Below are 16,040 nucleotides of genomic sequence, written 5' to 3' on the forward strand. Positions count from 1 at the left end.
GAAAACATGTATGTGTGTTCATGGGTGCGTTCGTGTGTGCAAATTATTGAGAGAGCGCGAGTGAGTGAGCGAGCGACAGACTCTTTGTTTCTGATCTTTCCATGTGTGCGTATGAATGAGAAAATGTGACTGATTGTTGTCTGGCAAAACAATAAAAGCATTTACTAGTGTTGGAAACAACAATTACAATCATGTTTACCTTCGACTGGAATGACTTTAAATGAACTTGAAAATAAACTGTAAACTGAACGAACCATAACAGAGGTTATAACAATGATCATGATAACAAAATAATAAGCTTACAAATGTTACTTTTAACAAGACGTGTGTTCGCCTCTTTATTTGCTTCCCCCTGTTAATCTCCCTCACCCTCCCTGCTCTCTAAGTCTTTGAGGATCTAAAAAAAACAAAATAAGCATGGAGCTAATCCAAGACAACAGATGGAGGGGTTGCAGAAAAAAGGTTTTACCTGGTATACTCAGTTCTCTGTAGATAATGTTGTTTGGGAGCTCACAGATGTGATTTTCCATATCAAAGTTGGTGTGGCAAGGCTCTCCCTCTGCAGTAATACCTTTACACACTCCGATTAGGAGAGATAAGCACTTCAATCACCAACCCAACATTTGAATGACAATGGGACAGGGCAGCAGTGTGTACCTGTACGTCTGGACCGGCTGATGGAGGGATAATGCTGCTCCTGATGTCAGAGTGCAGCCAAGCTTAAAGGCTGTGATGTTATGCAACAGGTTTCTGTCATATAGGTAGAGGTAACATATTCACCACTGAGTGACAGGACAGCACAAGGGTTGAGATAAACAGATAGAGTTGGGGTATAGAAGGAGATGGAGATGTGAAATGCAGAGTTAGACATTTAGAAAGATGAGATTATACAGAAAGTCAAAGTGTGGATATTTACAGTCATTTGAAAAGGACACTGCTCAAAGGACTATATGCAGTCCTAAAGCTAAGTATAATCAAATGCACTTAAGTGATGATTAGCAAGTTTTGGCAATTTGCAGGGCTGGAGCATTCAGGGGGTTCTTAACATAATGTCACAGATTAGTAGGCAGAGGACTCACTCGCAGGACTCTGAAGTTTAGAGAGAAGGTGAGGGTTTATTTGCAATGTGACACCAAGTGAGAATATATACATATATGGAACAGATAACACAGGGGCTCCAGGGGGTAGAGCGGGGTCCGAAGGGAAGGTCCAAGACGGGGGTACACACACGCTCTTCTTCCACTTGATCCGTAACTCAAAAATGTCCACACTAAGAAGCTAACGCTCACTCACACACATCCACAGAAATCCAGATGGCAGGGAAGACGGGCAGGGAGTCTAGAAGGCCTGTACACAGAGGAAAAAAAACAAAGTCAGGAGGAAACTCTAGGGGATCAAAGGAACACTTTCATAGGCTAGGCTACACTGACACTTGGTAGTGTGACGATCCAGCGAGGAAGCAGCCTCTCTTGCCATCTTAAGTAGTCTGCCAGGATCAGTGTGAATGAGCCACAGGTGTGTGTTCAGGGTGGGTTCAGAGGTGGGGAACAAAGGTCCAGTTCCACCCTGGTGGGAGAGGTTAAGACAAAAAATACACACACCACGACCTCTCCAGATCTTGAGAACCATGACACATAATGCCACAATCTTCCCAACAGTGGATGTCCTCTCAAATTTACCACAAGATCAGACTGCAATGTTCAAGAGATGTTTTGTTTAAATTCAAGAGCTACATCTCAGACACAACAAGGCTCAGCCAGCATGTTACCTGATTAAGTTCATGACAGTACAGTTAGAAAAGAACTGAACAGGTGTGGCTTGTTTGGAAGTTTTGCTGTGAGAAGGCCTCTTCTTTCTAAAAGAACATGTCAACACGGCTTTGGTTTTGAAAGCTGTATCTGAACAAACCACAGGACTTCTAAGATGTTTCGCCATAATGACTAGTTTAGAGAAATCCACACACATATCAGCACAAACACATCATACTAACTGTTAAGCACGGGATTGGTGGTGGAGGGCTTGTCGTGCAGGCACAGGACCTGGGCATCTTACAGTCATTAAGTCGACCATGAACCGTACTGTATGCCAAAGTATTCTAGAGTCAAATGTGAGGCCATCTGTCTAACAGCTAAAGCTTGGCTGAAATTGTGTCATGCATTAGGACAATGACCCCAAGCACAGCAGCAAATTCACAACAGAATGGCTGAAAAAGAAAAGAATCAAGATGGTGCAATGGCCTAGTCAAAGTCCAGACTTCAACCTGATTGAAATGCTGTGGCAGGACTCAAAGAGAGGTGTGCGTGCAAATTAACTGAAGCAACAATGTAAAGAAAAGACGGACAAAATTCCTACACCATGACGTGAGAAACCGATAAACTCATAGAGAAAACAAGTCCTTCAAGTCATTGCTGCTAAAGGTGGTTCTACAAGCTATTGAATCATAGGGTGTTCTTAGTTTTCCACAGGACTTCAGAGACCTGTGGAACTTTTCTAATGACTTTCACATGACTGTACACCAATCCGGTATGACATTATAACCACTGACAGGTAAAGTAAATAACACTGATTATCTTTTCATCATGGCACGTGTTGGTGGGTGGGATGCATCATGGAGCAAGTGAAGATTTTGTCCTTAAAGTTGATGTGTTAGAAGCAGGAAAAATTGGCAAGTGTAAGAATTTAAGTAAGTTTGACAAAATTTAATGGCTGGACAACCGGGTCAGAGCATTTCCCAAACTGCAGCTCTTGTGGACTGTCCCTCGCCTGCTATGGTCAGTATCTATCACAAGTGAACAATGGTGAAACAGCGTCATCGGCGTCCGACTCATTGATGCAAGGGGGTAAAGGCCGGCCTCTGAGGTCTTATCCAACAGGTGAGCTACTATAGTTAAAACTGCCAGAAACGTTCATGCTGGTTCTCATAGAAAGGTGTTACAATATACAGTGCATCACAGTGTGTTGCTTATGCAGAGCAGTGAGGGTAGCCATGCTAACCCCTGTGCACCACTGAAAGCGCCAACAATGGACATGTGAGCATCATGACTGGACCATGAGGCAATGGAAGAAGGTGGGCTGGTCTGATGAATCACATCTTTTACATGGGTGCATGTGCATCGCTTACCTGGGGAACACCTGGCACCACAATGCAACATACAGAGAGTGCAGAATTATTAGGCAAGTTGTATTTTTGAGGAATAATTTTATTATTGAACAACAACCATGTTCTCAATGAACCCAAAAAACTCATTAATATCAAGCTGAATGTTTTTGGAAGTAGTTTTTAGTTTTAGCTATTTTAGGGGGATATCTGTGTGTGCAGGTGACTATTACTGTGCATAATTATTAGGCAACTTAACAAAAAACAAATATATACCCATTCCAATTATTTATTTTTACCAGTGAAACCAATATAACATCTCCACATTCACAAATATACATTTCTGACATTCAAAAACAAAACAAAAACAAATCAGCGACCAATATAGCCACCTTTCTCTGCAAGGACACTCAAAAGCCTGCCATCCATGGATTCTGTCAGTGTTTTGATCTGTTCACCATCAACATTGCGTGCAGCAGCAACCACAGCCTCCCAGACACTGTTCAGAGAGGTGTACTGTTTTCCCTCCTTGTAAATCTCACATTTGATGATGGACCACAGGTTCTCAATGGGGTTCAGATCAGGTGAACAAGGAGGCCATGTCATTAGTTTTTCTTCTTTTATACCCTTTCTTGCCAGCCACGCTGTGGAGTACTTGGACACGTGTGATGGAGCATTGTCCTGCATGAAAATCATGTTTTTCTTGAAGGATGCAGACTTCTTCCTGTACCACTGCTTGAAGAAGGTGTCTTCCAGAAACTGGCAGTAGGACTGGGAGTTGAGCTTGACTCCATCCTCAACCCGAAAAGGCCCCACAAGCTCATCTTTGATGATACCAGCCCAAACCAGTACTCCACCTCCACCTTGCTGGCGTCTGAGTCGGACTGGAGCTCTCTGCCCTTTACCAATCCAGCCACGGGCCCATCCATCTGGCCCATCAAGACTCACTCTCATTTCATCAGTCCATAAAACCTTAGAAAAACCAGTCTTGAGATATTTCTTGGCCCAGTCTTGACGTTTCAGCTTGTGTGTCTTGTTCAGTGGTGGTCGTCTTTCAGCCTTTCTTACCTTGGCCATGTCTCTGAGTATTGCACACCTTGTGCTTTTGGGCACTCCAGTGATGTTGCAGCTCTGAAATATGGCCAAACTGGTGGCAAGTGGCATGTTGGCAGCTGCACGCTTGACTTTTCTCAGTTCATGGGCAGTTATTTTGCGCCTTGGTTTTTCCACATGCTTCTTGCGACCCTGTTGACTATTTTGAATGAAACGCTTGATTGTTCGATGATCACGCTTCAGAAGCTTTGCAATCTTGAGACTGCTGCATCCCTCTGCAAGATATCTCACTATTTTTGACTTTTCTGAGCCTGTCAAGTCCTTCTTTTGACCCATTTTGCCAAAGGAAAGGACGTTGCCTAATAATTATGCACACGTGATATAGGGTGTTGATGTCATTAGACCACACCCCTTCTCATTACAGAGATGCACATCACCTAATATGCTTAATTGGTAGTAGGCTTTCGAGCCTATACAGCTTGGAGTAAGACAACATGCATGAAGAGGATGATGTGGACAAAATACTCATTTGCCTAATAATTCTGCACTCCCTGTAGGAAAAAGGCAAGACAGGGGAGGCAGTGTGATGCCTTGGCTAGTGATCTAAGAAACCTTGGTTTCTGCCATCCCTGTGGATGTTACTTTGACACACATCATCTACATTGTTGCAGACTACGTACACTCATTCATGGAAACGGCATTGCCTGATGCATGTGGCCTCTTTCAGCAGGATAATGTGCCCTGCCACAAAGCAAAAATAGTTCAGAAATGGTTTGAGGAGCACAACAACGAGTTTAAGGTGTTGACTTGGCCTCCAAATTCCCCATGGGGGTCCCACCTCACAACTTACAGGATTTAAAAGATCTGTTGTTAACATCTTGGTACCAGATACCTTTTAGCTTGGCTGCTATTGCTGGCCAAGATCCACTCTGCAACACAAAACAGAGAGTAGCAACTATGTCTACAAGAACAGGGTTTTATTTCAAATACTTCAGGTGCTGTGAAAACTCTACGGTTATATATAATCCAGTCTGCCTGCTTTCTCTCACATAATTCCAGTCAACAAAAAGCTAAAACAAAAAACCCAAAACAAACAAACAAACAAAAAAAATGAATCTTAAAAAGAAAAACAGGATAGTATGATGATGTAGAGTGTTGGATATTCCAGACTACCACAGGCACTTTAGGCATTTAGGTAATATAGCTCACGCACCACTCTAAGATTTCTGCACTTCCACTGCAAGGCCAGTAGGAGCTGCAGAAGGGCTCAACAATGTTTAGTATAAAAATAATTATCTGAAAGGAAATACAATCAGACACTCCTATGCTACCTGGGCAGATCTGTAACCAAGATAAGAAGAAGCGGTTTGATTGCTTTCTTTATTATCATTGAAATCACAAGAAAACGAGCAGCTGTCCATCCTCCTGATCTAATGTGCTCATCATTTCCATCTGGAAGCAGACACATCATCAGCCTTCTGGGAAAGGATGCAGTCAGTGATTCAGACTTCCAGTAGCATTTGAGAAGTAGGCTTGAGGGATGACTACTATGACTGACACCATTCAACAAATCATTTTCTGGCAGAATGAAGTCTGCTTTTTCAAGGAGCACACAGTTCAGAGTGTGTGATGGTCCTTTGACCCCAGTCTTTATTCACATCAGGCTCTTGTTCTTTGTCATGCTCACGGATGTCAAGTCTTTCTGTTCACATATCTTCATTTTAAAGATGACGCAGCCATATCTCAGTTTTGCACAAAAAAGCAAACGCTCCAAACTTCCAAGTATTAAAAACAGAAAAATATATTGAATTAAACAGCCACTCCTCACGCAAACACAACTGTGACTCTTCTCATACTTCATGCTTGTCATAACGAAGGGAGCGCTTACACATCCATGCTGCAGCACCGAGTTCTGACCACTTGATGATGCTGTTCAGTCGCAGCTTTGGCGAGCAGAGGCACTGCTCCCTAATGCCCCTGACTTGTAATCCTTTACCTCAATACATAAATCCATTACAACCACAATGGACATTGTGTAACTAGAGCTGCTGGATTAATCGCACAAATTTATGTCACTGTTATGATATAACCGTTTAATTTTGCACACGTCACAATAGGTGAGTTCATGGGGAAGGCTTTGCTGTGGCTTTGTAAAGGTTAAAATCAATATGACTGCGTCTTAGTACTCGTATTATAACATATTGAGCAGTGAAAAATTATTCAAGGACTGCTCATCCAAGGATTCAGCAAATGACTGTGTAAACTCAAGGTCTTCCAGCCAAAGACTTGAAAGCAGCTTTTCTTTCTGCATTCATTTATCACAATGAGTCAGGCTGAAGAGAGCGAGAGAAAATAACCCCGACTTTCTCTGATTGTGTTTGTTTTATAGAGAAACCAACGTTATGCATGGCCAAGCTTGTAAATATGAAGCTGTTTACGACAGGCTAGTTCTACCCATGTTTTTTGCTCTGCAATGAAAACCTCTGACACTACAATTAAGCTGAAAAGTCTGTGCTGCATGGCTAACCTCAGGTCTTGTCTTACACTAAAGCTGTTTTCAATTTTAATGCAAATACAAAACACCGGCTCCTGTTTTTAAAACTCTTATCCTTACCTTAGCTAATGTATTCTTAACAAGCACAACACCAAAAAGCTATGAGGGGGTAAAGCAACCACTACACACTCGCCTCATTAGGTAAACCTGTTCATCTGCTCATTAACACAAATATCTAATCAGCCAGTCTCGTGGCAGCAACTCGGTGCATTTAGGCATGTAGACAAGACCGAGAAGAGCTGCTGAAGTTCAGAATGAGAAAGAAAAGTGATTTAAGTGACTTTGAACGTGGTATGGTTGTTCGTGCCAGATGAGCTGGTGTGTTTCAGAAACTGCTGATCTACTGGGATTTTCCCACATAACCATATCACAACTATTTAGTTACTAAAATAAAATAAAAAATAAAGAGGAAATAATTAATTTTAGTATTTTTTAGTTTGCTAAAAATTTAGATGCTGCCATGACACTTTTAAAAAGCTCTGTGTTTTTATTTTAGTGCTTTTTTAAATTATTGGATCCATCCTGCCCTATATCAACGGTTTGGGCAGATGCTGGTGGTCTAATGGTGTAATAGAGTGGGTGATACTGTTTAGCACCAACTGAGCATCATGTAAACACTGCAGCCTAACTGTGTATTGCTGCTGCTACTTAACATGCACATCCCTTTATGAAGAGAGTGTGCCCATCTTCTGAAGAATACTTCCAGAAGCATCTCAGACGTGTCTCTTGAACATAACAGTAAGCTCACTGAATTCAAATGATCTTCACAGTCACTAGAAGTCAGTCCCATAGAGCACCTTTAGATGCACTGGAACAACAAATTCATATCATGAATGTGCAGCTGACAAATCTGCAGCAACTGTGTCATGCTTTCATGTTAATATGGACCAAAATCTCAGAGCAATGTTTCCAGCACCTTGTTGAATCGGTGCCATTAAGACTTAAGAGAGTTCTGAAGGCAAGAATGGGTCCAACGTGGTACTAGCAAGGTGTACCTAATGAATTGACCAGGCAGTATTTCAAGCTAAAAATGGAAAAATGCCAATAGAGTATTAAAGCTACATAATTACACTGAGCAGTGCAGTGTTTGAACCAGTGTTGGAACAGGGCGCCGAGTAGTCAATCAGAAAATGCAAGGTCCATTCATGTTTACTCACTCAGTTTATTCTTTGTGGCTTTCTGAGCTTAAAAATAACTTTAGTCATTACACTGTTATCAGAACTGTTGGCCATGGTGCTGGAATGTGCTTTTACTTTAAGACGTGGTTTTAGCCAGACCTTCCTTCAACCCACAGAAATGACTAGAGCATATATGAAACAGACGATCCCCCTGTTGAGACACACCAACTTTCCATGTCCCCTAAGGCACGTCTGTGTGCTGATGAGTCCTGTGACTGATGCAGCCACAAGGGAAGCCCTCCTACTCTGCCTTATGGTTCCTGTTTGAATAACCTGACCCTCGCCTTTCTGCCTGCATGTTAATTCAGTATTTAATGTGTTTCAGTCAGGGCTCTGACTGAACATAAGGGTGATTGCGTCAAGATGTACTGGATTACATGTTGTTTGGTGCTGATGCATATGATGTGTCTGTGTATGTGTGTCTATGTGTGTGTGTCTATGTGTGTGTGTGTGTGTGTGTGTGTGTGTGTGTGTGTGTGTGTGCTTAATGATGCAGCATCTTTCCAGAACCAGCCCAGAAGGTGAAAGCTAGCTGAGTCACTGAATGCGGTGGAACCTGCAGCCAAATTCACAAAGCCGTCTCACCCACCTTTTTAATCATAACGCCTACATGGTGTTTAAACCTGGGTGTGGGTGATCAAGCGATGCACCTCAGGTAAATTCTCCTACATATTAACAAAAATTCAAAAAGTTTTTTCTCGGTTTTTCGTTGTTGTTTGTTTTAAATTTCAGGATAATGACATGTATTTAAGGTCTCAAACCTTCTTACACAGTTTCCATTCTGAATTTTATAGTTTTGATTCTAATGCTAAGCAACTCTTTGACCCATTTGAGAGATGCAGTTTTATCCCTGATTACTGATGCTGATCATTTAACCTGTCTTATATGACTTGAATTAGTATGATTATTTATTCATTTATTTATTTATTGCAATTTCTGCTTTTCTCTCACACATTAAATCAGCACATTTGTTTGTGAAACACTGCATGTGATTTACATTTCATTTGACCTTTTAACATTGATGGCAGAGTCAGGCTGTCACAAAGCATGAGATCTGAACCCAAACGCAGATAAAAAAAAAACAACAACTAAAGGAACAAAAGACGAGCCTTTATTTCAGATGATGAAAGGTCTAAGATATAAAGTCCACCGAAAGTATAAAAAAAAAAAAATCAAAACTGAGTGAGACATGCAGAAGACATTAAAAGATGCTGAGACCAAGACTGAGACTGAGATAGCACCTTTTATACACATGAGGCCAGTTAGGAGAAGTGAACAGAGCAGGACACGCAAGTGACAATAATCACGGACAATGAGACAGGAGGGAGGAAGTAAAATTGGACACAAGGCACTAGAAACAAAACTATCAAAATAAAACAGGAAGTGAGAACCATGATTGAATGGGGAAACAGACGCATGAATGAACTTAACTGGGCAGCTGACACAAGAACTAAAGATTCCACTAAAGGCTTGTAAGACTGAAGATTTAAATATATCTATATACACAGACCAATAAATAAAACTATGAATCCCAAACAACCTAAGAAAAAAAAGAAGAAGCAGAAACCACAAACACACGTGGGAACATGACACTTGTTAACAGGTAGCCATGTGCTATTTACTTATTGGAGAAACAACAATGAATTCTTCTGAGTAAACAGAAGAAAACTCATATATTATAATGAGTGTAACCCCTGCTGTACAAACACTGGAAAGGACAGCTTGGAGCAGCTCATTAGCACCTCTGTAAACGGCTTATTTTTTGCCAACCTTATAGAAAAACTCTTTTCTTTTTTCTGTCTGTTGTGAAGATTTGGTGAACAGCATGTGTCTGTAAAAACTGTAAACCTTTTCATGTTAACTTTTGTGTCTCTTTGAATCTCTTGCGACAAAAGCTGCCCAATTCTCTGTTCTGCATTTAAAGCGCTAAGTTAATCATCTGATCTCACAAAGCATGATGCTAAAGGAATAACCAGAGGACATGATTTGTGGATTTTCCTTCTAAGTTCTGTTCTAAAATAGGGACATTTAGATGAATGCAACTTTAAGTTTTTCTTAGAAAACTCAGCAGCATACCCAGGATTTTAGCTCAGAGGTGAAAAGACAGCCTTACTTTGTTCATCACTGTGGACGTTTCCATGGATTTCTCATGAAGCAAAAATCTTTTTTTCTCTGAAATACCTAGCAGTTTTGATGTGAATCGTGGAGTAATCCAGTCTCTGGGGACAAACTCACACACTCACATACACACATTCACTAAAAGCAATTTTGCTTTCATGCTCAAAGAGATTTGCTTTTTCTTGCTTCAACTGCTTAATCACCCTGACTAGGGTATGGATATATGTGTCCAACCATACTTAATGACTTAATGAGATAAGGAATTGTGCGAGTTCTCTTTATCATCCTGTCTTCCTTATCTGTACATTTTCCTTTCTCCCGGTTCCTCATCTCTCGTGTGGGCGCAACATGCGCGGCCCTCCCGTCACATCACACACATGCTCTGCTGTCTCTCTATTTAATCATCCTCCCTCCGAGCGGCTGCTCTGATGCTGTCAGTCTCCCCCTGATTTATGCCTTTGGCATTAGTCACCGCCTAACTTGCCCCTTGTCCCCTCCTCACAAGTCCCCCTCTTCTCCAAGTTTAGCACTAATCTTCTGCTTCTAAGACAGCACCTGCACAGCCCCAACAGATGGGATGGTTATATTTACTCTGTCTCTCTGTCTGGCACACACATCAGTACACATGTACTTTAACACTGTGCAAACATTTAAATGCACACTTGAGATGAAAGACTCACCGAGACCGGAGAGTGAAAACATCCTGCTATGATTTGTCAGATCAAGATACTAGAAAAGCATATTGCATATATAAAGTATTTGAAATGTTTCCAAGGTCAGTGCACCATTATGAGAGATAGCAACGTTGCGACGTAGTGTTTGTACTTCTTAGAACAGATTTTACTGTGAGACCATGTCTCAGATAGACTTAATGGAGTTAGGTCTAATTGATTAATCAGAGAAATGGAGTTGTGCGATTTAATCGCCAAGTCCTCTTTTCTTATCCTGTAAGCACCAGATTATCTGAGCCAGGATTTCCGGAGTGATAGTCTTTAGTCTTTATTTTGGAGTGTGTGAAATGCTAATGACGACAACCAATTGTTCTACCTGTTTATATGACGTGTGCAGGCAGGAAGTCACATAATAGTGGCTTACTGTAAATGTGCTACCAGTGTTGGTCAAGTTACTTGAAAAAAGTAATCAGTAACTAATTATTGATTACTTCCCCAAAAAAGTAATCCCGTTACTTTACTGATTACTTATTTTCAAAAGTAATTAATTACTTAGTTACTTAGTTACTTTTTAAAAACACAATTTACAACCTGAAGAGGTGATAAAGCGATAGATCTTTCAGCCCAATTCTACTTTTTCTACATAATCCATCATACAAAATGTAATCAAATGGAAAAATCTCTTTTTTTTTACTTGTTTTATCAGTTTTAATCTTTTAACTTTATGCATCAAGCAAAAATTATATATGCAACATTCTCTGAGTTGAATAAATTAGTTTAACATTTAAACCTATTTTCTGCACATTCCAGCACATAAAATAAAATATTTTTTGTGTTTACACTCACTCTTTCAAATAGATGCAAGTAAAACACAGCAGAAAATAAATAAAGTCAAAGACTCAGCGGTCCTGTTGCTCTATTTTCACCTATTAAGCAGCACTGCGGTAGGCGGAGGTTTACCCTGGTGCAGGTGTGCCGCGGTCAGTTGAAGAATCCGCGACTTTCTCTGTGAATTTCCCATTACGTTGTTGTGCACTCGGTGCTTGCTTGGAAGTTTAGGGGGTTTTTTTCGCTGTAAAAAGAAGTTTTCTCCCACAATCAATATGTGATCCATTGTTGATCTGCACACAGCTGTTGTCACTAACGGCGCACTCGCTTACGTCACTGTCGTGAGACATTCTCGCAAAAAAATCACGGTTTTAGTAACGCAGTAATGCAGTGTTCCTACGGGAAAGTAACGGTAATCTAATTACCGTTTTTGCAATAGTAATCCCTTACTTTACTCGTTACTCGAAAAAGTAATCAGATTACAGTAACTCGTTACTCTGCGTGCTACCTATGCGTTGTTTTTTTTTCAGTTTTTTAAAATTTTATTTTATTATTTTGAAGCCAGTGATCCAATGCAAGTACTGTAACTCCTTCACCAAATTTGTTTATACTCTAAGGACTTACCCTGGTAGATATACAGCATATATACAGCAACGTTTTTGATGAGAGAAAAAGGCACCAACTAAAAGGCCACACCAATAACAGTAACTGAGGTAGTAGAAGGTGAGTTATTTGACTCTTGGCTCCTTCAGTCCACGCGTCAAAGCATTCCTGGGCAAGATACCGAATCCCAAATTACTCCAGATACATTCATTGTCATGTGAGTGGGTGTGTGCTAATTAGAAAGCGCTTGTCCTCTACCAGAGGCCTTGGAGTTTGAGGGTCCTGCGAAGTATCTTCCTAGGACTGCGCTCTTCTCTGATGTCATTCCTGGGAACTGCCCGATGCTGGATCCACTCGCCCAGTTTGGAGGTCGCTGTCCTATTTGCTCCATTTTATCACAGGAACCGCTGCTGCCTTTACCCTCCACATCTTCTATTTCCTCGTCAGTGTAGATACTGCGTGTTGAATATTCCATAGGTCCCACATCCTCTTCATGTATCTCCTTCCGCTGGGACTGCTTGTGTAGTAGTAACAGTTACCTTTTAACAGAAACACTGTACTATGGTTTCAAAAAGCATGTCACTCATGAACACACACCTCAAGCTTTTCAAAACAGAAGAAACACTACACAGAGTTCAACTATGAGACACTAACGATAATTTTTAACCTTACAACTGTTTACAACTTGCATAGTTCCCATTTCTGTATAGCTGTATATCTCAGATTTCTGTAAAGTTATTTATTTCATATTCTGTATAGTTTTTCATATTTATATCCTGTCCATATCCTGTACATAGCTTGTACTCACTACAGCCTGTACATACTTATAGTTATAGAATATTCACAACATACTTCATACCGTGTACATTATAACATAATAGACCCATTTCTGTAATATACTCACATATCTATATTATTGCTAATATATATTGTAATATATCTATATCACTAAAGCACTTCTGGATGGATGCAAACTGCATTTCGTTGCCCTGTACCTGTGCATGTGCAATGACAATAAAGTTGAATTCTATTCTATTCTATTCTATTCTATTCTAACAATACACATGTATAACAAAGAACACGTGACATAGAGACGTGTGGTCTGTGACATATGTGGCAAGCCTGGGCGAATCATTGTCATTGTCTGATTCATGTCGAAATGTCACACATGAGTGAACATGAACAAACTGTTGTACCTGTGGTCAATATCTCTGAAATGATACATATCTTGTCTCTTTTCTGCCAGTTGATTGATTTTTAGCCAAAGTCTAGAGAGCATATGATGTACGGAGCACACTTTAACCTAATTCTGTACAACAACAACACAACACATAAACACAAACCTAAGGCTGCCATCACGGTGGACATATTGTGTTGTTTGTCATGTGAGGTCTTCAGACCAAAAGGATTTATCACACACGGTGACACACGTGCCATCACACCACCTGCAGAAGAGGGTACGGTTGCCGTTCCATTATTCATCCATTTATCCATGTCACATGAAAAGAGAAATATGTTTACTTCACAGCCCAAATGTCAGGTCGGGATGGTGAAAATGATTCTCTGATGCTCATCAGAATAGGAGTATAACAAACACGAAGCTGTTTGCTTAAATGTGGCAATTTCCATCTAGATTTTTCTTAAATTGCATTAAATTAAAAATATTTCTCAATTATACTTTCTCATCTCATGCAGTGTCACAGATTAAACGTGGCCATAAACCTTAAATGCACTTTTTAAATGTCACACCCTCTACTTCTGTAGACTCACAGATACATAGAAATGTGTTTTTTAAAAGGTTTTAATTTCCCCATTGGAAAAGAACACCTGTGGTCAGCTTGGGGTCATTCGGGTTTAATGGAATACATTTAAGAGGATTCATATCTATTGTTTAGGTTCTGCATGTTCAGACTTTCTTAACTTATTCAGCCAGAAATGTAAAGCCACAAAATTATATGTAATCCAACATAAAGGCTCCATGTGTCTGTGACGCAGATAATTGTGGAGTTGATTGAATGTTATATGTAGTCTGATGGTTTAGTTTAAAAACCGACACTGTTGAACAAGAATAGTTCACAATTTAAAAATCAACCTAAACATACAAAATAAATTGAAACTTCACAAACAGAACCACCTTTAGCAGCAAGAACTTGAAGTAATGAGTTTCTGCGTAACTTTATCAGCCACACATTGTTGTGGAGGAATTTTGGACCGCTCTTCTTTACACCTTTGCTTCAGTTTGTTGCATTCATTCATGAAAAGCTCAAACAAGCAGAAATCATCACACCTGCACCACCGTGCTCGGCACTGCTGTGAGGTGTTTGTGTTAATGGTTGTATAGGAGTTGTATTTGGTTTTGGACAGATAGGGTCTTGTGCATTATGGCCAGAAAGCTCCACTTTGGTCTCTACTGTTTGAAGGACCTTGTTTCAAAAGTCTGTTCAGATGCAACCTTGGAAACCGAAGTCGTTATTTTTAGAGAGGAGCGGCTTTCTCCCAACAACCCTTTCCAATAAACATACGTCAGTCTTTTAGTTCAGTCCTTTTCCTAATTGTACTGTTATGAATTTTAAATGTAAACACACATGAAATTTCTGATGATCAATTAACCAAGTATAATATAACGGCTCATTCTTACCCTCTTCGGAAGCAGTAAGGATTAAGTTGTTTTTTTTCACGTGACTGTAGTTATTTACTGTCAGTCTTCGTGCTAAGTTAAGCTAAGACCCACCTCTAGTGCATTTTCCACTATGTCTTTTTGACTGTGTGGGTTACTGTTTAATACTCAAACACTCAATTGGGAGTTAAATTATCTCTTTAATTTATGAATGAACAGAAAAAACGATTCTCTTGTGTGTAAGTAATTTATGTGGAAATGAGGAATAAAATGGAAAGCTCTGCTATTATTTGTTGGTTGACTAAGTTGGTCTTTGAAAATCCGTGGCATTCAGCTAGACTGAAGTGCTGCTTAATGGACCATGAGGCATATGGTGTGTCGTCTAGCTGCTGTTTTGTCCCTAGATTTCCACTTAATCTCTTGCCTCATTTTGACTCTAGCTGCTTTTTTTTGTTGTCCCGCATAAAAAGCAGACATCATTTTTTTCTTTACTCTAAGACTACCATCGCCACTGTTATCCACAAGTCCCTCAAATGCCCAACAACTTTGAAGCAAACAGCTGAGCCGTCATGGCACGCACACACACACACACACACACACACACACACACACACACACACACACACACACACACACACAAGCTGATGAGCACGGCTGAAGCTGTGAGCATGCTGCAACTTGCAAAGTAATGCTTGGCCCAAATAGAGGAATTAATGGGGGAAAAAATAACAACTAGTGGGACACTGACAGTGTGCACATGCGTGTGCATGTGTGTATAGAACAATCAGATCTCAATGGTTGTGTAGCCTCGCTACATGCAGTGTATAAGAACTTTTTTGGTTTGTTTTTACTGCATTCAGCTTTCGATGTGAATTTTGGCTCTGATTTGCGGTGGCTGTAGCTCAGGTGGCAGAGCAGGTCAGCCACTAATCAGAAGGTCGGTGGTTCGATCCCAGGCTGCCTCCTGGCTGGATGCCAAATATCCTTGGGCAAGATACTAACCCCATGTTTGCCTACTGGTGGTGGCCAGAGGGCCCGGTGGCGCCAGTGTCCGGCAGCCTCGCCTCTGTCAGTGCGCCCCAGGGCAGCTGTGGCTACAATGTAGCTTGCCATCGCCTGTGTGTGAATGGGTGAATGACTGAATGTAGTGTGAAGCGCTTTGGGGTCCTTAGGGACTAGAAAAGCGCTATACAAATGCAGGCCATTTACCATTTTGCTGGAACAAAGTGACATGGCAGAATACAAACCCAAGGCCAACAGTAGGTGTTGATTAAAAAGCCAGTGCAGAAGCTGTGCTCTGTTTTTACCTGCACACTGACGA

The sequence above is a fragment of the Astatotilapia calliptera genome, chromosome 11, assembly GCF_964374335.1.
Source record: "Astatotilapia calliptera chromosome 11, fAstCal68.1, whole genome shotgun sequence".
NCBI lineage: Eukaryota > Metazoa > Chordata > Actinopteri > Cichliformes > Cichlidae > Astatotilapia > Astatotilapia calliptera.